Raw genomic sequence first — 21,096 nt, 5'->3', positions numbered from 1 at the left:
GGCGAGGGGGGGGTGGCCCCTTCTACGGGACACAGAAGCGATCTGGCGACAGGTAAGTTACCAGAATTGCTTCTGTTGTAAAGCCGACAGTCGGCTTTACAAGTTTAAACAGATTCCCGGCGGCGATAGCCGCCGCGAGTCTGTTTAAACAGCCCCGATGCTGGCGACGTACACTGTACGTAGTCAGTCACGAAGGGGTTAAAAAAATATGTGCTTGATAAACCTTAATTGTAAGTCCATCTGCGCTTACAGTTCCCTCTTTGTAATCCCATGAAGCCCCACATATACCTGTTAATCCTGCCAGTGAGGTCCACTGGCAGCTTCCTGTGACGGAGTGACAATAATGCTGCACTGCTCCTGAATTCAAAGCAGAGTTGTCGCTCTTGTGTAGGCTGTGCCTGCTTGCACTGCTGTAAGAGGAGAAGATGTTGCAGGGGACCTGGCTATTACCATTGTCACTGCTGTAGCTGGTCAATCAGCACCTGGGCACACTTAGTCCCGCCCACTGCTTTTCAGATTGACAGGACTGACTGTGTAGCTGAACCCTCCCACTGTGAGCTGCAGTGTCTGGGAGGGGGAGCGGGTGAGACACAAATGAAGGAGGATTTGGCTCGGTCAGGGGAGGTCAAGGAAGTTTTTTGTTGACTCTTCCTGGCATATACATGATATAATAACTAGATTTTGGGACTTGTTTAGACTGTCATATAGAACCTTTATTTGTTCTTTAATGAAGTGGTGCCGTTGTCTGTAGTTTTCTACCGGCAGGCCAGGATTAGATGATGTCCAATCACAGGGTGGGGTGGGGGGGTCTTTGAGGCCCTGCGTCCAATGGAAGTGGCGGGTTATATGGCGCTGGGCGGCCGAGCAAGGAGCCTGCCGGGACAGCACCAGAGACAGGAAGTTGTGCCAGCCAGAGCTGCTTTTTTATTTTTCATGGTGCTGAGTAAATGAATTTCCTAATTTTTATCTAAAGCTGGAGTTGTGCTTTAAACCTCACTCGCGCATCAAATGGTGCTGCGGGGGAAAGGAAGTGCGCGCCCCCTTTTCACACGCACCTGCACAAGGCCTCCTACGGTCACCATTATCCGGGTCCTACGCCGTCCAATCAAATCCCATTCTCACTTGTACCGTGGCTTTGTAAGTAATGCTCTCGGTGACCCCCTCATCTTCAGCATATGAAGAGGTTTTACATCCTCCCTCGTTCCATACATCAGCGCAGCAGCCGGTATGCTTCGAGTTTCCATAGCGATGGCTGCAGTCTAAGAATTCTCTCTGTCTTCATTTGGATGTTTATTATTTCATTAATTCCTTCGATTGGTCAAAAGAAAAGCTTCCTGTTGGCAGAACTCATCTTCTTAAAGGGGAACTGTAGGAGCGGGGCAAAGCTCACGTTTTGTTTTTGTTTGGCGCGCTCTGTTGGGAAGGAGAAACGGTGCTGCATGTTCCTGCGTTAGCATTAGACTTGTCAGGTGGATCCATGATCAGGCCCGGATTACCCACAAGGCCACCGAGGCCCGGCCTCGGGGCGGCAGGGCGCATGGGGGCGGCAGTGGTGTCCTTGTGGGGAAGTTTCGGGCGCCGGGCGATAAGTTGCCCTCTCTACATTTAGTCCTGCTTTACACAAGCCTAGCTAAATGTAGAGTGAGGGAAGCCGATTGTTCATTTACATGTCATCTCAGCAATGTCGCCGAAATCACATGTAAAAAGTCTGCAGCCCCCTCCCCTCCCCCCTGCACTTACCCCTCTCCTCTGGTTCCGTCCTCCGGGCTCCGCCGCCGAGTCTCACTGCAAGGAGCAGAGCGGCCGGGATAAAAGTAACCCCGCCGCTCCGTGTATACAGTGAGAGGGGAGAGCTGTGCTAGAACTCCTGTATTGGAGGTGACAGCGTCAATGAAGAGAACCTGTCACCTCCAATTGCTATCACACAGGGGATTGTTTTCTCTCCTGAGTGATAGCAATAAAGTTAGGTGAAAAAAATTATTCACATTGATAAAAAAAAAAATACAATTAAATAAATAAAAACTTAATTTAAAAATAATAATATGAAATTAAATAAAAAGGTGATTCAAAAGTAAAAAAAATAATAAGAAACAATTCCTTTTAAATAATTAAAAATTTAAAAAAATAAGAAGAAATTATTAAATAAAAAAATAACAAGTGATAAAGTTTAAAAAAATAAAGAAACAGTAAAAAAGAAAAAAATTTAAACTAACCCCGCCGCCCTGCCATCTGGTTGCCATTCTCCTTTGATTGGGAAGGGGGGGGGCGTATTGCGGAACCTGGCCTTGGGGCGGCAGGAAGAGAAAATCCGGCCCTGACCATGATAGCAACTAGTCATTACATACGATGCAGTTTGATTTCCTAGTGAACCCCTTGCTTTACTCCCATGCACACACTGACATTTTAGGCCCCATTCACACCAACGAGGGTGTGCTATGTATGTACATAATGTGCACAGGTGTGTATTGCTCTCCCCCATAATGCGTTGTTACATTCTATCGCAGTGCTTGTTGTTGTTGTTTTTATTTTGTTCTTTCCCTTTAAGCGTGACACAACCCCGCAGACGTCTATGGGGCTGAATTGCTCAGGTGCAGCCGGGATGTAAGCGGTCACCTGAGGCTGCGGCTGTCGGATCCAGTTAATTATGCTTCTGTCGAGGGGGAGAGTGGGTTGGGTTAGATCAGGGTATAGGGACAAAGCAGATAAGTGCACTCATCCTGTGCTCTCTATTTTCATGGAATGCACACCAACGTTCTTGTGTGTTGTGAACAGAGCACATAGAGAACAATTGTTGTTTTTATCTTCTATTGAGGGACATGGGAATGTAGAAATTCTTAGACTTTTCTATTATATGCTGCTGCCTACAGGAACAGCCAGTCCTCATATAACCTCACCCCTAACCGCCAGTACTGTGCTGGTTAGCTGCAGAGCACTATTTGGGTCCAGAGCCATGACATAGCTTCTGGTGTTACCCTGGGGTTCACTTTTGGAGCAGGGCCGGTCAAGCTGAATTGAGTGCTCATGCCATACTTTAGGACAGTGATGGCCAAACTGCGGCCCACCAGCTTTGGTGAACCTACAAATCCCATGAAGCATCCCTCTCCGGGAGTCATGTCTGTGGCTGTGAGAATCTTGCAAAGCCTCATGGGATTCGTAGTTCCACCGCAGCTGGAGGGCCGCAGTTTGGCCATCCCTGCTTTAGGAGGAGTGAAGCACTCATGCTCTGCGCTCTTTTTACCGCCATTGAGTGTGTGGGCACTGTCTTGCTGCTGCTCCCGCTGCCCCAAGTGGATCTTCAATCCCCAGTTCTGTTCCACTGCCTGCCTAGAGTGACTTCATCACCTCCAGCCACCAAAAACCCTCATCAGCACCAGCTGTCTTGGTTTGTGAGTGCTTGAGGCTGCCTGGTCTAGTTGTTTGCCACTATGTAGACTAGAGCAACATGTCTTTTCAAAGACAACCAGGGAACAGCCCTGCTGCTACAGGTGACCTCAGCCCTTCCTCCCTAATCGTTCCGGGGCTGTATCTCCAGATGGACCCGACACCTGTAATCTGGGACCGCTATCATTACAGGGTCTTCATCTGCAGGGTCTATTTTAGTTCCATTGGGCAGGACAACTGCCTCCCCCCTTGTCCACAAGGACTTCTGTGTCCAGTAGAGACTTCCTAGCTGTTTCTGCATAGCTATTGGACCATTCTGTCCATAAGGGCTCTAAGCTTGTACCGACACCATCATGAGCAGAGTCTGTTTCTGACCTCCCCTGAAGCTGTAAGTCAAACTGGGTCTGCAGCTCCTGATATCATTTTCTGTTTCAGAATCCCAACAGTTGAAAGAGACTATTTTTTGGGTTGCCAAAGTCTCCTGCAGTGACTCGGAGTCACAAGGGGTTGTCTCAATCTGAAGCTGAGCCAAACTGGGTCTGCGGCTCCTGTTATAATTTCTGATTCAGAATCCCAACAGTTGGAAAATACTGTTTTTTGGGTTGCCAGTCTCCTGCAGTTGACTCAGATATACAAGGGGTTGTTTCATTCCTCACTGACACAGTCTATGTCACCTTGCTTGTAGTGGATCAGCCTTGCTGTTGTGGATTTTAGAGCTCCTTCAGCTGCTAAGACCCTCCCATTTAGTTGTGGTAGTAGCGGCAGGGGCATTCCCTGCCCCTTTGTGATGTGAAGGTGCAGGGTGGGGAATGGGCAACTGATTCAGCTGGAAGGGGGGGTTGGCCAGCCAAAGTTTTACACGGCCTTGGGTGAACTTCAGACGAACTGGGACGCACTCGCTCATACCAACTGTGAAACATGGAGGTGCAAATGCTATGGTTTTGAGTTACTTTGCCTGAATCAGGGCCTGAACAGCTGGCAGCCATCAAATATCAAATGTGCTTAATGGGAATGTGAAGCCATCTGTCTAAATGTTGAAGTTGAACTATAAATGAGTCTTTCAACACAATAATGATCCAGAACACACCATGCAGGTCCACCAAAGAATTGTATCCCAAAGAGGAAATTGATGGTTATGGACTGGCCTAGTCAAAGCCTTGATTTGAATACCATTGAAGTATTGTGGGAGGATTTGGAAGTAGCAGCACATGCAAGGAAACCTACTAAAACGTATTGATTGGTCAAAAACATTGATGTTTGATGTCGGAGACTGGAGGGCAGTCGTGCAAAATGCCTGCAAGAAATCATTTCTGCTAAAGGGGGCAATACCATCTTCTGAGGCCAAGGGTGCACCTACTTTTTCTGTGGGCATTATGGAAATGAATATCTAATGTTTGCCTGCTCACACATGTTTCCATGGGGCGTACTTACTTTTTTACATGACTGTAGGTACGACGCTCCAAAGCATGGTGATATAAGTTCCCCTGGGGTTTTTGGGTGGTTGCTCTTGGCTTCATTTACAGACATGCCCCAGATACAGGATAGCTGTACAAGCAGCGGATAACACTGTTGTTGTTTTTTTCTTTTTGCATATGCAGCACATTAATAACACATCTGCTGCTGTACAGCCCCCATCATTGCGCGGAGCTGCCTCGCTGCTTGCAGAGCGTGCGCACTTTTGCAGAATTTCCATTTGTTTTTACACAAAGATGGAGCGCCTCGTGTCACCGACAACACAAGGAATTCTGTGATCGTCTCTTAGCAACCAACCGGCTGATTACATCTCAGCACGCCATCTCCGTCAGACTAGTAGGTGGGTAATATAATAGCATCGGATCCTCGCAGGGCCCCGGGCCGTCTCGGGAAGCCGCGTCTGACTCCGTGTTTCCCACCATCTCTGCGAATCCTTCATTTATTACATATAGTATGTGCCTATGGCTATGCACGGGAAGATGTATAGTATGTGCCTGTGGCTATGCACGGGAAGATTTCCCTTTGATCTCGGCAATCATGGCCTGCTCTTTGATAACTAAATGCAAATTCATTAAATCGCAAAAGTTTTGTAGAGCACTGCAGGGAAAACATCACTGAATAAAAAACAATATCCCCACATGCAGCTAAACATTAGGGCAGAATGGGGCCCTGCAGAAAGAGCAGCAACTATGACGCCCCTGTCCCTTCAATTGACATGGATTAGGACAGCGATCGGTATAGAGAGGTCACTCCAACTAGATTGTCCTCATCAGATACTAACTGCCTGCAAGTGTATCCTTCCTTGTAAGGTGACAGGCAGGTTCACAGCTTTCACCAATAAGGTTATCCAAGGTTTACTTTCCCGAAGAAACATAAAGATTGTAGCTGGGCCCTAGTACATCCACCTGGGCCCCTGGGCTCCTTTTTTTAAAAGTCCCCGGTGTATGCATCAAAATCGACTTCCCTTGTGAAGAAAAATTGTGAATCTTGATCAAAAAAAAGTGTGACCCCGATCTGGGGCTGCTCCCACGAGTACTAAGTAAGGGGCTCAGAACCCCCCCTAACAGGATGGGCCCCGTCAATCTGTGGAGTAAAAAGTGCTCAGACATGCATAATAATAGTGCTTAAAATAAATAGGTGCCAGTGCACAAACCTGGCAGGCCATCCGGCCATGGTATAAAAATTGCCCCGGGCTAGCCAGAAGCCCTGCCCAAGAGGCGTTGTGCAGAATAAGCGTTAGGTGCCGTGTCCTAGTGCAGGTGAATCAAGTGGGGTCCCAAACCCAAGCGATTTTTCGGCAGCCCTGGGGGGCACAGCACCGCGGGCCTCTGCGCTCCCCGAACCCTCCGGCCAGACCAGAGCAGCACCCATCCCCATCAGGAAGCATAGTGCCGAGGAAGTTCCCTTCGCCGGAAAGGACGAACCCCTCAGCACCACACCTCAGCTTCAGAGAGTGCTAGGCAAATGTCCCCCCTCAGGACGGTCCATGCTGTCCCTCACCGAAAATTGATAAGAACAGATACTACACTTGACACTTGGCCCAAAAGGCCGAGAAGCCATGCCCCTAGGCTCCTGGTTAAGTTGCCTTGTAGGTGACCCGGCTCTGGGCCGCTATGGAGGAACATGTTTGATAGCGTGACCATTTGTAGTCCAAGCACACAGGAAAAGGGTGACAACAACGCTCCAACGCTTCACTCACCTCTCGATCCTGTCACGGCTCTCTGGCGTGACAGGGGAGGGGCTGGATTCCCCGCTCCGATCCTCCAGCGCTGACTGGCTGAACGGACGGGGGAAGGGGCGGGTACAGCGGGCTCTGCCTCTAGATAGGCAGAGCCAGCTGTCACTCACGCAGCTGGGCGAATCTCGACATCGATGTCGACATCCGCTCCGGCTGCGGCGTCTCAGTATACCGCGAGCTGTAGCTCCCTATATACTGAGCTTAGGGTGACGGGAGGACACTAGTTTGTGTCCTCCCGTTACCCTAAGGAGAACTATGGGGAAAAGCCCTGACCCCATAGTTCTCCTTTAAGTGTTCTCAACAAATTTAAGGATGTGCCTGTGGATACACCTGGTTTGTATGATCAACTATTCTGTCGAAAGCAGCACATATAGAAGAAAAAAAACAGTTGTTGAATGTCACAGCACCGTGTTTGGTACGTGTATGGTGCGTGTTTGGGTGTAGATACATTTAAATGAGCTCTTCAGGGGAAAAAACAATGTATTTGCATAACATACCGGTGAACTTTGTGTTCACAAGCCGGCATCTGCTCCGTGTGTTTTAGATACGCCGTTTGAAACAAAAATAATTCTGCTACATGGCAACTGGGATTAGTAGAGCTCTACATATATCACAGCTTTACAGAACCCGTATAAAGATCTCAGTACCTGGCCAGTGTAGATAACGTTCCCCTTCTCTATGTGCCATGCTAAGGGAAGATTAATCTGAGTCTCCCCTTTGACAGGTAGCAGCTGACACTGTGCAACACTGCTACCTGTTAGATTCAGCTGTCACTGACGGCTCTGGTCCCACTAATGATCGGTAACTAATCAGAGTAGTTCATGTGATCACTATGTCTAATGGGATAGTAATCGCATGCAAGACGGGGGCTTTATAAACAAGAAAAATACATTTTGTAATTCATTTTTTATACTGTCATTGTATTTAGCAATTACAGTTTTGAACAGAAAAGTCCTGCTATTTTGGCTGCCAGCTCTGTTCAGCCCACAATTTTCTGACATGCTCCTTTAATGAGCTGATCGAGGGGTGCCGGTCAGGACGATACCAACAGCACCACCTATGCATTGAATTTTGGCCGGTTCATGAAGAATGGAAAGCACCGATACCAGTATCGGTGCCGAGTATTTGAGCGGGTACTTGTACTCGCCCAAATGCCCCGAGGCCTAGCCCGATACCTCCCGTATCAAGAAGCCGGGCAGCGTGTCATTACACGCTGCCCGGCTCCTGATTGGCCGGGAAGATGCCGGTTCCATGCTCCCTTGTCACTTCTGATAAGGGAGCATGGAGCCGGCTTCATGGCCAATCAGGAAGCCGGGCAGCGTGTAATGACTCGCTGCCCAGCTTCCTTAGCCGGCTTCATGCCCCTCATCACGAGGGAGCATGGAGCCGGCTTCCCGGCCAATAAGCTGGCGCCCGGCTTCTTGATTGGCCAGAAAGCCGGCTCCATGCTTTCTCGTCACCTAGTGACGAGAAGCATGGGGGCTGTCCTGCTAACCGGGAAGCCGGGCGGGGAGTCATTACACGATGCCTGGCTTCCTTAATGGGACTTCCGGTATTCGGTATCGGCGAGTACCAAAAAAATATTGGTAACGAAATACCGTTATCGGTGCATCCCTAATTTATACCTGGCTTAATCTATGTCTCTTCTTCGACAGGTAGCAGCTGACACTGTGCACGGCTACTATCTCCGATCCAGCTGTCACTGACTGCTCTGGTCTCACTGATGATGATCACGATATCAGATCTGATAACGGTCACATGCAGGATGGCGGCTTTATTCACAAATTAAAAATTACATTTTGTAAAAAGAAATTTATACTGTAATTGTATCTAACAATTACAATATTCACCCCCAGTGTAGCCCCTACCCCAATGACGACTGCCATTACAGACACTTAATGTAATAAGAAAACAAAGCGATATTATGGTTTACACAATAGGAAAAAACATGTGCAGCCCACAGCTGGAGGAATGACATGTTATGGCAGAAGACGTTAAGCTGCGTCTGTATTCCCATTGCTAGTGTGAGATTCTAGATAACAGATTCAATAAAAGGCGTCATGCCCTGCAGTCCACTTCTCTGAATACTTGGAGATCAGACAGACTTTTCAGAATATCATAGATACTTTTGCTGCACAGAAACTGTGTTTTTTTTTATTTTTGTGACATTGTAAGTAAATAATAACAATAAACGGATCCGGTAGTGACAACAACCCCGGTGGGGGGAAAGCCTTTAAAAAAAAAAAAAAGTGATGTTTAGTCATCGAAAGGTGGAAAATCTGGCTTTGCTGTGCCTGTGTGTGTGTGGAGACACACACAGCTTACTAGTAGACATGTGCGACTCGTTTCGTTCCGAATTACAGATTTAACGAATGCAAACGAATCAGAATTTCCGATTCGTTTTTTCTGGGGGACGAACTTTCGTTGCAGCAAAGTGACATTTGAGAACAAAAAACTTTTTTTTTTTCCCTCTTAAATGTCACTTTGCTGCAACGAACGAACGAAACGAAACGCAATTTCGTACGGATTACCGCTAACGAATTGAGTCCGAATTCCGAAAACCAATCGACTTTCGGACCCGAATTCCGAAAAATAAAGCAAAATCCGAATCAAAAGGAAGCGCATTTGCAAGGGCCCCCCTAAATCAGGAGATTAGGGCCAGTGCTCAGGGGACCAGCTGATAACATCAAGGGGCAGCATCCATTGTAAGTCATTCAGTCAGCATTTGCAATAGCCCAAAAACCTTTTAACTTGAATATCACTTGAATCCAGCTCACGTGTACGCATTCCGCCTGTGTATGCGCTATTGAACAATCGGGTTTTGTTACGGGAATTATATTTGCGCTGCGTTGGTGGATCAGACCGGGAACAAGCAGCTCCGCCATTAGCACAATGTAAATAGCTGTATTCCCTCTCTGAAGATCCATCGCATGTCTTTGATCTGACGCCACGGCTGCTTTTTAAAAGCATTTTTTCAAAAGACGTTTCTGCTTATCAATGGAATTCCTTTAATGCCGTAAGTAGAGCTAATGAATTGTCCGTACCGCCGGCAACGACTCCGGGCCCTCAACTTTATTATAGTGCGGAGGATAAAAATATATCCGGAGGAGGTATATTGATACACAAATACCTTCCTGATTCCGGGGATTCCATCTCAATGTCACTGTCGGGCTAGAAAAAAACCTCCATGAAACCTATAGGCAGACCATCTTTGGGGGTCAAATTAGCCCCCCTCTGCCAGCCACCGGATCACTGCCACTGGGTTCAGAAGGTGCGCCAATGCCCGACTCTCCCCCTCCCCGCCATGTAGCTCAGCCTCTGCTGCTCCTCCTGAAGGCCAAGGACAGCTATGCCAGGTGTCCGCCGTGTGTTTCAGGCTCTGCTGCTCCTCCTGCAGGCCCATGCCAGGTGTCAGTGACAAGATGGGAGGGAGAGCAGCAAACGTCCATTCGCTGATCTCCTCTCCTGTGAATGAACCCAGAAGCGGCGATGAATTTGTCACTTCCGGGTTCAGAGCTGTCATTCCCTGGACACAAAGGCCGTGGTAGAAGCTGATCAAGCAGGATCTGTGCTTGATCTGCTGCAATGGAGTAGAAAGGCGTCAGGATCAGCTTTGGAAAGTCCATGGTCCCATCGCACTCCTGACCGCAAGATCCCTTTAAATCAGCTTTAGGATCAGCTTTGGTACACAGAATATTGTCTTTTTTTTTACCAGTTCTAGCCCAGCTTGCAATGTTGTAATAGTGTATTATCAAAGTGAAACTAGTCTCAGGAGTTCAATCTTAGAAATACATTATAAGTTCCTTAACTATTAAAAGAGAACTATGGGGTCAGTGTTTTCCCCATAGTTCTTTTTAGGGTCACGGGAGGACATATACTAGCGTCCTCCCGTCACCCTAGGCTCAGTATATAGGGAGCTACATCTCGTGGTATACTGAGACGCCGCAGCCAGGACAGATCCCGACATTACTGTCGAGATCCACCCGGCTGCGTGATTGACAGCTGGCTCTGCCTATCTAGAGGCAGAGCCAGCTGTACCCGCCCCCTCCCCCGTCCGTTCCGCCAGTCAGCGCTGGAGAATCGGAGCCGGGATCGGTGACTGACAGTCACCTCTCTATGCAGGGAGATGATCGAGAAGTGAGCGAGCGACGGTATGTGTTCGCTCACTTCCCGATCTATTGAGCCGACCTGTGACAGTTTCATTGTCACACGTCGGCTCGAACTATGAGGTGAGTGATTTTCACTCGCCTCATAGTTCTAATTTAAGAACAGTGGGGGGAATTTATCAAAACTGGAGCAGCTGTGCACAGAGATCAGCTTCTCTCTTTCCTTTTCAAATCTTAACTGAACAAACTGAAGAGAGAGAAGCTGATTGGTCACCCTAGACAATTGGAGGATCTACAGCCGAGTGATACACAAATAAGATACATTGTTGCTCAGAGTTCAGGGACTTCAATGTATTTATAAGATTTCACCCCGGAGTTTAGTGTCACTCTAAGGTTATACATTACAGTATATGGACAAAAGTTTGTGGACTTTTTTTTTTTTATACCTTGTAGCATTACCGCCTCCACACCCTGCAGGCATGTGTCATGTCACAGTGAGGAGTTTCCACTGTACATTTATCATGCGTCTTCTCTGTACACCGGGAAATCTCATCTCCAGCCGTGTTCAGTAGGAATATTTTAGAACTTTCCAAGTCTGAATAACTGAACGCTTCCTTTGGGAAAAAACAATGGATTTCTCTGTTCTCCGAGCTCTGATGCTGCTTTTTATCTCTTTTTTTTTTGCTTTCTTGTCTTATATCCATTCTACTGCTGATCTTTGGTTTCTCGATTCTTCTGAGTAGCCATATTCTGTATGGCCAAAGGTTGGTGGACACCTGACCATTACTCCTATGTGAGCTTGTTGGACATTCCATTTAAAACCATGACTTTTAATATGTAATTGGGCCCCCCTTTGTGGCTATACCGTCCTCCACTCCTCTGGGAAGACTTTCTATAAGATTTTGGAGGGTGTCTGTGGGAATTTGTAGCCATTTGTGAGTTCAGGTACTAATGTTGGAGGAGAAGACCTGGTTCCCCATTGACGTTCCCATTTGTCCCAAAAGATGATTCAGTAGGGTTGAGGTCAGTGCTCTGTGCAGGGCACTCGAGTTCCTCCACACCAAATTGGTCAAACCATGTTTTTATGGAGTGCAAGAAACAGCATAGCTTTGGGGGGGGTGGGTCGCGGGGAGTTCTACCCACTACAGGCTGGACGGACACAGGACCAATAGTAACCCTGCACAAGGAGAGAGAGCAGCAGTGAGCGGTCTTTATTACAGGAGGGGGCGGAGACAAGGCCAGTCACCCTGCACAAGGAGAGAGAGCAGCAGTGACCGGTCTTTATTACAGGAGGGGGCGGAGACAAGGCCAGTCACCCTGCACAAGGAGAGAGAGCAGCAGTGACCGGTCTTTATTACAGGAGGGGGCGGAGACAAGGCCAGTCACCCTGCACAAGGAGAGAGAGCAGCAGTGACCGGTCTTTATTACAGGAGGGGGCGGAGACAAGGCCAGTCACCCTGCACAAGGAGAGAGAGCAGCAGTGACCGGTCTTTATTACAGGAGGGGGCGGAGACAAGGCCAGTCACCCTGCACAAGGAGAGAGAGCAGCAGTGACCGGTCTTTATTACAGGAGGGGGCGGAGACAAGGCCAGTCACCCTGCACAAGGAGAGAGAGCAGCAGTGACCGGTCTTTATTACAGGAGGGGGCGGAGACAAGACCGGTCACCCTGCACAAGGAGAGAGAGCAATGCAGACACATGTACTTCTCCACCGCTGCTCCTTTCCGTAAGCTATCATCATTTGTAAAGGGTTAGGATGAGATTTGCGAAGGAGACTACAAGCAGCTGTTTCAATGCACATTATACAGACGTCATCTACTGTTGTCACGATCAGGAAACCTGCCCGCAAGTGCAGGTAGACAGGGAGTGGCTGCAAAGAGGCTGCAGGTGATCAGCACTGAGATGTAACAATGGATGAAAGTTGGGGTTTACTTCTACATCAATTTTAATGTTATTTTACCTGTTCGCTGCCTTCCGACCCGCATTGGCCATTCATTGGCCGGCATTATCCATGCATATGTGCTCACCCCGGCCCTTGTACCCTCAGTGGTCAATCACCGGTTCACTGACACAACAGCAATGTAGCGGGACCCCGTTCATCAGCCAGTAATTGTGTGTAACGTGCGTCCTTTTTTCACCTGAACGCAGCAAACCGCATTCCATGATTAATCTCCGGTGGCTACTATGGAAACACCAATTTGTTCGATGATTCAAAACATTCCAAGTGCCAATGTCCCTTAGGCGCAAGTCATCAGCATTCGGCAACCATCCATCATCCGAACCGAGCTTGATTACGCACATTGTTTCCAGCCAACGGTCCTCTCCTGGGCCTGCAAACAAAGTGCGAAATACAAATTCTGCTTCACGCCGCCGGCTCTCCAGGCTATCGATCCTCGCTTTGTTTTCCTCATCTTCTCAGTATGTTTATTTTGCTCCGTAGTGACTTTTTCCTAGTCTTCGCCTGTGTTTGCTTTATTGCGAGGTCTGTATCTCCGCCGGGATTGCCAGGCAGAAGTCGCGATGTTGCATGAAGCGTGAGGCCAGGTTCACACCCGGGCGATCACACGCACCACTGCCGATAGCGCTGGCGGCGTCATTATTTTCTAACGGCACCCCAGTCGCCCCAGGCAGATTGCGAGGTTTCCCGCCGCGATTCCGCCCGTCGCGCATGATCGCGGTTGAGAAAGCTGAGCGGTGCGTGCCACGAAAGAAGGTACGTGAAATCAATGGGGCCGCACGGCAACTGCTGTTTGCCCCCGCTCGTCCCAGGATCGATGAAGGCTGCACAAGCACGGAGAAGACTGCACATGCCCTTAAGCTGAGTCGGAGCCTTCCCTTCGGTCTTACACAGTTGTACCGGTGTTCTATCGAAAGCTCCAACTTGTCGAAATCTCCAACTACCTCACTGCCGGGTACTCGCAAGTTGAAACTTTCGACCGGGCGGCGTTAGACTGCAAAACACAAAGACTGACGGAGCTTCTGTACAGCTGCATGTTAACAATATTCAGCGGGTGGCAAACTCGACGAGTATTCTGAAAATGCTATGCGCCCCGCAACTTTATAGAGCTCCAGTCTTTCTGAGCACTGGAAGTTAGGTAGTTGGAGATCTCAATGAGTTGGAGCTTTCGATAGAATACCGGAGCTTTCGATAGAATACCGGCTTCTCTCTTTTTCAATTTCTTTCTTATAGACTTTTTCAGCCCTACATCGCTTCTCGGCCTTTTGGCTAAGATCAAGTGTAGTATCTGTTCTTATCAGTTGTCGGGAACTGAAAGTCCGCTGTCGCCTATGAGGGGTGGATGGATGGACCGGTAGGTTCCTGGCGTAATTGGTAGGGAGCCGGATGAGGTTCCAGGCCCCGGAGCTTTCGACCCTAGTTAATGGGTGGGCTCCACGGGGAGGGATCTCTGAAGGTGAACTATCTCCTGATGGGAATGGATCCGAAACTTGATCGAGGCTAGAGGGTTCGGGAGCGGCAGAAGCCCGTGGTGTTGTGCCCCCTGGGGGTGGCGTCCCAGGGGTGCTCAGGAAGTCACTTGGGTATGGGACCCCACTTTGACTCACTGATCACTCGGTCACACACCACATTGCTTATTTCTGCACAACGCCTCTTGGACAGGCCTTATGGCTAGTCCGGGGCAATTTTTTTGCACTCGGCCCCTAAGGCCTGTCAGCGTGGTGCACTGGCACTCTATTATTTATGCACTCTATGCACGTTTGCACGATTGGCTTTTTTTAAAGCATTGACCCACAGATTGCTGAAGGTGCAGGTTTCTTCGGGGCCTATTCCTGATGCTGGGAGGAGATTCTGTGCCTCCTACGGGGTTCTCTGTCTCCTCCCACCCAGGAGGGGGGTTTCTCTTCGGGAGATCCCCCCTGCTTAGTACTGTGAGGGACCTGTTTCGGCAGGTCCCCGACGGAAACGGTCCACCGGCCTTCGGGTTGGTGGTCCGACAGTCTCAACCCCTGTCAGGAGCCTTGCGCCCCGGGGGGTCGGGAAAGTAGGTCCCTTCTTTGGAAGGACCTTGCACCCTTGTGCACGTTTTTTGTGTGCTGTGATTTCACGGTTCACTTTTTTTGTTCACAGGGGGAAGTTTGTTTTGATGCACGTCCACAGGCTTCGAAAAACATTGTCTTATTTTGGCCTTTCTGGTACTGCTTATGTAAGTACAAAGCATTCTGGGTAACAAAGTGCTACCCAACCTCCGGTCAGTCTACTCCAGCTACGGAAAGAATGTCCTAATTAATTTCTTATTTTTAAAGGACTCTAAAGTCTTTAAAGCAGGAATGTCCAAACTGCGGCCCTCCAGCTGTGGTGAAACTACAAATCCCATGAAGCATCTCTCTCCGGGAGTCATGCCTGTGGCTGTGAGAATCTTGCAAAGCCTCATGGGATTCGTAGTTCCACCACAGCTGGAGTGCCGCAGTTTGGACATCCCTGCTCTAAAGAGACCCTGTCACCAGACTATTTATTTCCATGTGTGCATTTAATGTATTTTATGCAGATTATTTACCTGTAAAAGCCTCCATTGTGTAGACATACATGCTTTACATAGCTGCACATTCACCTCAGTCCCTACCCTCAAGGAGCTCACAATCAAAGGTCCCTATCTCTCATACATACAGGGCCAACTTAGAGAGGAGCCAATTAACCTATCAGCATGTCTTTGGAGTGTGGGAGGAAACCGGAGGACACGTTTGCAGATAGTGACCTGGCCAGGATTCGAACCGGGGACCCCCAGTGCTGCAAGGCGCTAACCACTACGCCACTGTGCTGCCTTTATTTTGTTTTTTTTTGGGGGGGGGGGGGGCGACTGTCAAAATACAAAAGCCGCAGTGGGAAATTCCTGTTGTTAGAATTGGAGAATCTGTTAGATTTTTATTGCTAAGCCCGAAAGCTGAATGGAAGCAGATGTTATGGTTTACACCCAGCTTTGGATTTGCTGTCCCTTTTAATGATGATTCTGAGAAATATAAACGTAGTGACCCTCTCTGGTTTCTCCCCGGAAACATCCCGAGGTCACAGACTGATGTGTGCGCAAGCTATTATTTCCTTCTGTGTATGACGCCGAGCCAGTCTGATCGACCCAGAAAATGTTTGGAATGCGACACAATGAAACACTGGCAGTTCTCAGTAGGGCTCCTGGAGACAATGAAATGAAGGACGTGTGTCGCGTCGGAGGCGTGTGACTATGAGCGCAAAAGCCTATCAATCATGTTAAATGCAAATTGTACGGACATCAATAGATATTTAGGGAACGTCTAGAAATGTTAATTGTCCCTAAACAGTTCCATGAAAGATTCACCTTTTTGTCTTCCAGAAAAATAGCAGCGCACTTCCTGTGTCTAGGCCACTGCTGAAGCCTCGTAGCTGTACATCTGCAGCGTGAGACCTAAGGCACTGTTCCAAGTGACTGCTAGTATTGGGAGATTTGGTGATGTCACTACTGTGTTGCTCACTGTTCTCCTTGCTGGAGAGGAATCTGTACCTGAGGACCTGCAGTGCAAGGATCTCCATGCTTTTGCTTCATTCAGTCTGTGGATCCAGGGGGGTGCGGTCACCTAGGTGACACCAAAATGACTGACATTCATTTTGGTGTCACCTCCCTTCCAAAAGTCGGGCACTTGGTCATGGACCGAGTGCCCGACAGTTTCGGGAGAGAGTAGGGGACCCGGCAGCACACCTTATCCCGCCAGGGGACTGTCCCCTCCTCTCTCTGCCGGCCTCCATCAGCAAGATATCAATAAGGTCGCCGCGCATGCGTGGTGACGTCACAGAGGGGTGTCACCCAGTAACCGCTCCGGGTGGCACCCGGCCTCGGGACACCCCTGTGTGGATCCCTGATCTCTTCTGCTGATTGGTCATTGGATGACCATTCATCAGGCAGTTCTGACATGAGGAAGCAAAGCCCTTGCTCCTCTCTTGTGATGGCCTCCCCTACACAGAGACACAGTGCAGTAGGATGCATAGCAAGTCAGTAATGGGGAGAAGATCAACTGTAAGGAGACCACAGACAATACTGGTGACAAGTCCTTTGCCCTCTGCCAGTCTTTTTATGGGCACAGCATGCACAGTACAGATCCCTATAGGGATATGACTAAATACAGGTATCTGAGATATACTAACCCCGCTACACTCCCTCGCTGCTGCCACCATCTCCACCTGGCCATCTTGATTGGCCAGGCCTGGAAGACGTAACTCTTGAGTATGCATACGGGAATGCAATTATTCCGGCACCGAGGCATGTCAAGAATGTACGCTGGGCTTTGGCCGGGTCTTCTTCTGGGTCTGAAATCTTCAACATTCTTGATTGGCCTGAGCTGGAATGATTTGACTATAGAAGATTGCCAACATGCAGCTAGATCAGGGGTAGCCAAACTCCGGCCCTCCAGCTGTGGTGGAACTACAAATCCCATGAGGCATTGGAATATTCTCACAGCCACAGACATGACTCCTGGAGAGAGATGCATCATGACGCATCTCTCTCCGGGATTGTGGAATTACCCTTTAAGTGTAGTAAAGGAAAATGATTTATCTGGCCTGGCAAGGTGGCTGAACCGAATTACAAATCCTCTGGCCGGGAAATCTCTTCTCATGTTGGTATTTTAGCTATTAGAGACGGTTATATCCACTTAAAGCCCAACTCCAGGCAGTGTGCATTGAAGTCCAATCCCTCTATACCAAAATACAATTTGCCGGCGGACCAGCATTGCTATGGAACCCGCCGTGGTCTAGTTACAATTTCTGCACACGAATTGGCACGGCAAGAGCGAATGTTGTTTAATGTATTTTACCACCATGGCGCCTCGGTTGACTTTTACGCTCCTTTGCTCGGCGTTGAGGTTCAAGCTGCTCCATTGTTCAACTGTTTGTACCTGACACAACATGGGCTCTGCAGCAGAAACGCCGGACCGCCAGTGTGGTGGGGGGTTATTGGCTGCATTTCACATTGTGCCTTGATGACGCCTGACCTTTGGGAGAAAACGTAAAGGGTTTGTTTTGTAGAAATAGATCTGGATCTAATAGGCCTCCGTGTCATTATCAGCACTAAGAATTGATTAGCAGAGTTTGGCAATTAGTGCAGAAATTAGGTTGATGAAGGCTTTAAATAGCGGCTGTTTAGAAACAAAGGCTTAATGGAAGCAGGGGGCGGAAGCCCTCCCTAAGACTCCTATATATTGCTCTATAATCGAATCCTGGCACTGCGACACGCGTGCGGCGTACACGTTGTGCTGCTCAGTTGTTTACCTTGCAGCTGGGCCTCGTGGGCATCGCTGCACCTGCCGAGCAGGAATCTTAAAGGGGTTTCGCAGAGCAAAGGACTGTATATGATTGTTACTGGAAGTTTTATATAATAATCTGTATCCGAATAATAAACACTGAGCAAGGAACTGGGACGGATTGGGCGACGGGTACAATGGAATCCCCCAGCAGTATGGGGGTCAAAATGGAGTGAAAACTTGTCCTACACCCAGGGGCGTAACTAGAAATCACAGGGCCCCTTAGCAAAATTTTGTATGGGGCCCTGTGATTTCTAGTTACGCCCACCTGATAACCCAAACAACCCACCTAAGGGTGACCCTGCAGAGCCCACTCTCTATGGTAGGCTCTGCAGGGTCTCAGGCGGGCGGTCAAGCCCTCTTACCTGTCAGCCCTGATCCTCTGTCCGCCTCCTTCTCCTCCACGATCGACTCCTCCGTCACTGAGCCCCACCTCCTCGATCGCCGGGTTCCGCCCCCTCGATCGCCGGGCCCCGCCTCCTCGATCACTGCCGATGACGGGCCCAGCCACCTCCTGCGAAGCTGCTGGTTGTCACCAACTCAGCAGCGGCTGTGAGAAGGAACGCAGCGTTCCTCCTCACAGCCGCCAGTGACAGCCAGCAGCCTGGCTGTCCGAGCAAGATGCCATTGCGACCCAGGCGGCCCGCATGGCATCAGGGAGATGTCCTGGCTGTGCCCCGCCGTGCCTCGGGCCCCATAGCGTCCGCCTGGGTCGCTATGGTGATTGGTACGCCACTGCCTACACCATCTCCTAACAACTGGGAGGCAGAGCTGTATGATGTATATACAGTATACACGGCGCACACAATTATTGGGCAAGTTGTAGTTCTGAGGATTCATTTCACTATTGAACATCTCCAGAGCTCTCCGTCCATCCAAAATGTTACTAAACCTCAAACCGGAATATTGAAGAAAGTAAAAGTGAGGTTTCGGCTTTCTGAGGAGAATATTTGGGTGTGCGGGATTATTATGCAACTAAATGGAAAATACAAATGTTCTGTCTCGCGTGTTTATTTCCATCTGTTACAGTGAGAAAAATAAACAAACAACTCAAAATGTACAAATAAACATTACTGACATATTCAAAAACAAAATCAGTGACCAATATCACCGATACCCGTCCTCAGCCTCCCATCCATGGAGTCTGTCAGTCCTCAGCCTCCCATCCATGGAGTCTGTCAGTCCTCAGCCTCCCATCCATGGAGTCCGTCAGTCCTCGGCCTCCCATCCATGGAGTCTGTCAGTCCTCAGCCCCCCATCCATGCAGTCTGTCAGTCCTCAGCCCCCTATCCATGGAGTCTGTCAGTCCTCAGCCCCCTATCCATGGAGTCTGTCAGTTTCTTCATCTGTTGACGATCATCTTTTTGTGCAGCAGCAACCACGGCCCCCCAGACACTGATCAGAAAGGTGCACTGTGTTCCTTCACCGTAAATCTACCGTATAAGAAGAGCCCACAAGGGTCAGGTGAGGAAGGGGCCATGTCATCATTCTTTCATCTTTAAGGCCTTTACTGGTGAGCCACGCAGTGGAGTACTTGGATGCATGTGATGGAGCATTGTCCTGCATACATATCACGCTCAGACTTTTTCCTGGACCACGGCTTGAAGAAAGTGTGTTCTAAAACCTGGCAGTAGGTTTGGAAGTGGATTTTGAGTCTCATCTTCAACCCGAAAAGATCCAACTAGCTCATCTTTATTAATACCGGCCCACCAGAACCCGACCACCACCTTGCTGGCATCTGAGTGGAAGTGGAGCTCTGTGCCCGTTACTGATCCAGCCACGGGCCCATCCATCTGGATCCGTCTTCAGATATTTCTTGGGCTAGTCTTGATGTTTGTTCAGTAGTGGTCGGGTTTCCTTACCTTGGGCATGTCGCGGTCGGTCGGTCACTCGGTGTGAGGAGTGCTCGGTGTGGGTGCTTGGTGTGGACACTTAGTGTGAGGAGTGCTCGGTGTGAGGAGTGCTCGGTGTGAGTGCTTGGTGTGGACACTCGGTGTGAGGAGTGCTCGGTGTGAGTGCTTGGTGTGGACACTCGGTGTGAGTGCTGCTCGGTGTGAGTGCTGCTCGGTGTGAGTGCTGCTCGGTGTGAGTGCTGCTCGGTGTGAGGAGTGCTCGGTGTGAGTGCTGCTCGGTGTGAGTGCTTGGTGTGGACACTCGGTGTGAGGAGTGCTCGGTGTGAGTGCTCGGTGTGAGTGCTCGGTGTGAGTGCTTGGTGTGAGTGCTTGGTGTGGACACTCGGTGTGAGGAGTGCTCGGTGTGAGTGCTTGGTGTGGACACTCGGTGTGAGTGCTGCTCGGTGTGAGTGCTGCTCGGTGTGAGTGCTGCTCGGTGTGAGTGCTGCTCGGTGTGAGGAGTGCTCGGTGTGAGTGCTGCTCGGTGTGAGTGCTTGGTGTGGACACTCGGTGTGAGGAGTGCTCGGTGTGAGTGCTCGGTGTGAGTGCTCGGTGTGAGTGCTTGGTGTGAGTGCTTGGTGTGGACACTCGGTGTGAGGAGTGCTCGGTGTGAGTGCTTGGTGTGGACACTCGGTGTGAGTGCTGCTCGGTGTGAGTGCTGCTCGGTGTGAGGAGTGCTCGGTGTGAGGAGTGCTCGGTGTGGACGCTCATTGTGAGGGCTCAGAGTCTAATCTGGTGTTTACAAGCGGCAACTGTCACCCACTCAAGTTAACAATCTGGTGACAGCCGCTGCATCAATGCGGGCACTGCTTGGAATGGGTTGTGATGCGACTACATGCCGTACGCAATCCATGACTCTCCCCGGACACACGATCGATGCAAGCGTACATTTAGGTTTGCCCGGACATAGGCTTTAGGACGCGGCATTTTCCTCATACATCCTACCTGCTGAGGGTCTCCGTCTATCTGACTTTCTTGCTAATCTAATGGCCTGCAATGATGCAGTCTGAAAAGTTTCCATTGCAGAAAATGTACAAAATCATGACAAGAGGCAGTGGTTCTGCCAGGAGCACTGTGAAGAATTTGCTGAATATGACAGCAGGATATTATTGTAAATGCAGATTACAGGAACGTGTGCAGAACGGGCGCGCTCTGTGCGGTAAAAGGAGCGATCTTCCCCGAGCTGTCCAATTATTGTTTCTGGTAAAAGTCGTCTATTTACACTA

The 21,096-nt window shown here is 49.4% G+C and overlaps 1 protein-coding gene across 1 annotated transcript in view; it reads left to right on the top strand.

Moving 5' to 3' along the window:
• Positions 1-21,096, top strand: part of TDP1 (tyrosyl-DNA phosphodiesterase 1) — a 52,447-nt gene that overhangs the window by 15,195 nt on the left and 16,156 nt on the right. The gene's annotated exons all lie outside the window — the stretch shown is intronic.

The sequence above is a fragment of the Nanorana parkeri genome, unplaced genomic scaffold, assembly GCF_000935625.1.
Source record: "Nanorana parkeri isolate BGI_ZX_2015 unplaced genomic scaffold, ASM93562v1 scaffold344, whole genome shotgun sequence".
NCBI classification, from domain to species: domain Eukaryota; kingdom Metazoa; phylum Chordata; class Amphibia; order Anura; family Dicroglossidae; genus Nanorana; species Nanorana parkeri.
Note: the sequence above shows the minus strand (reverse complement) of the source record. Positions and strands in the feature narration are given on the sequence as shown.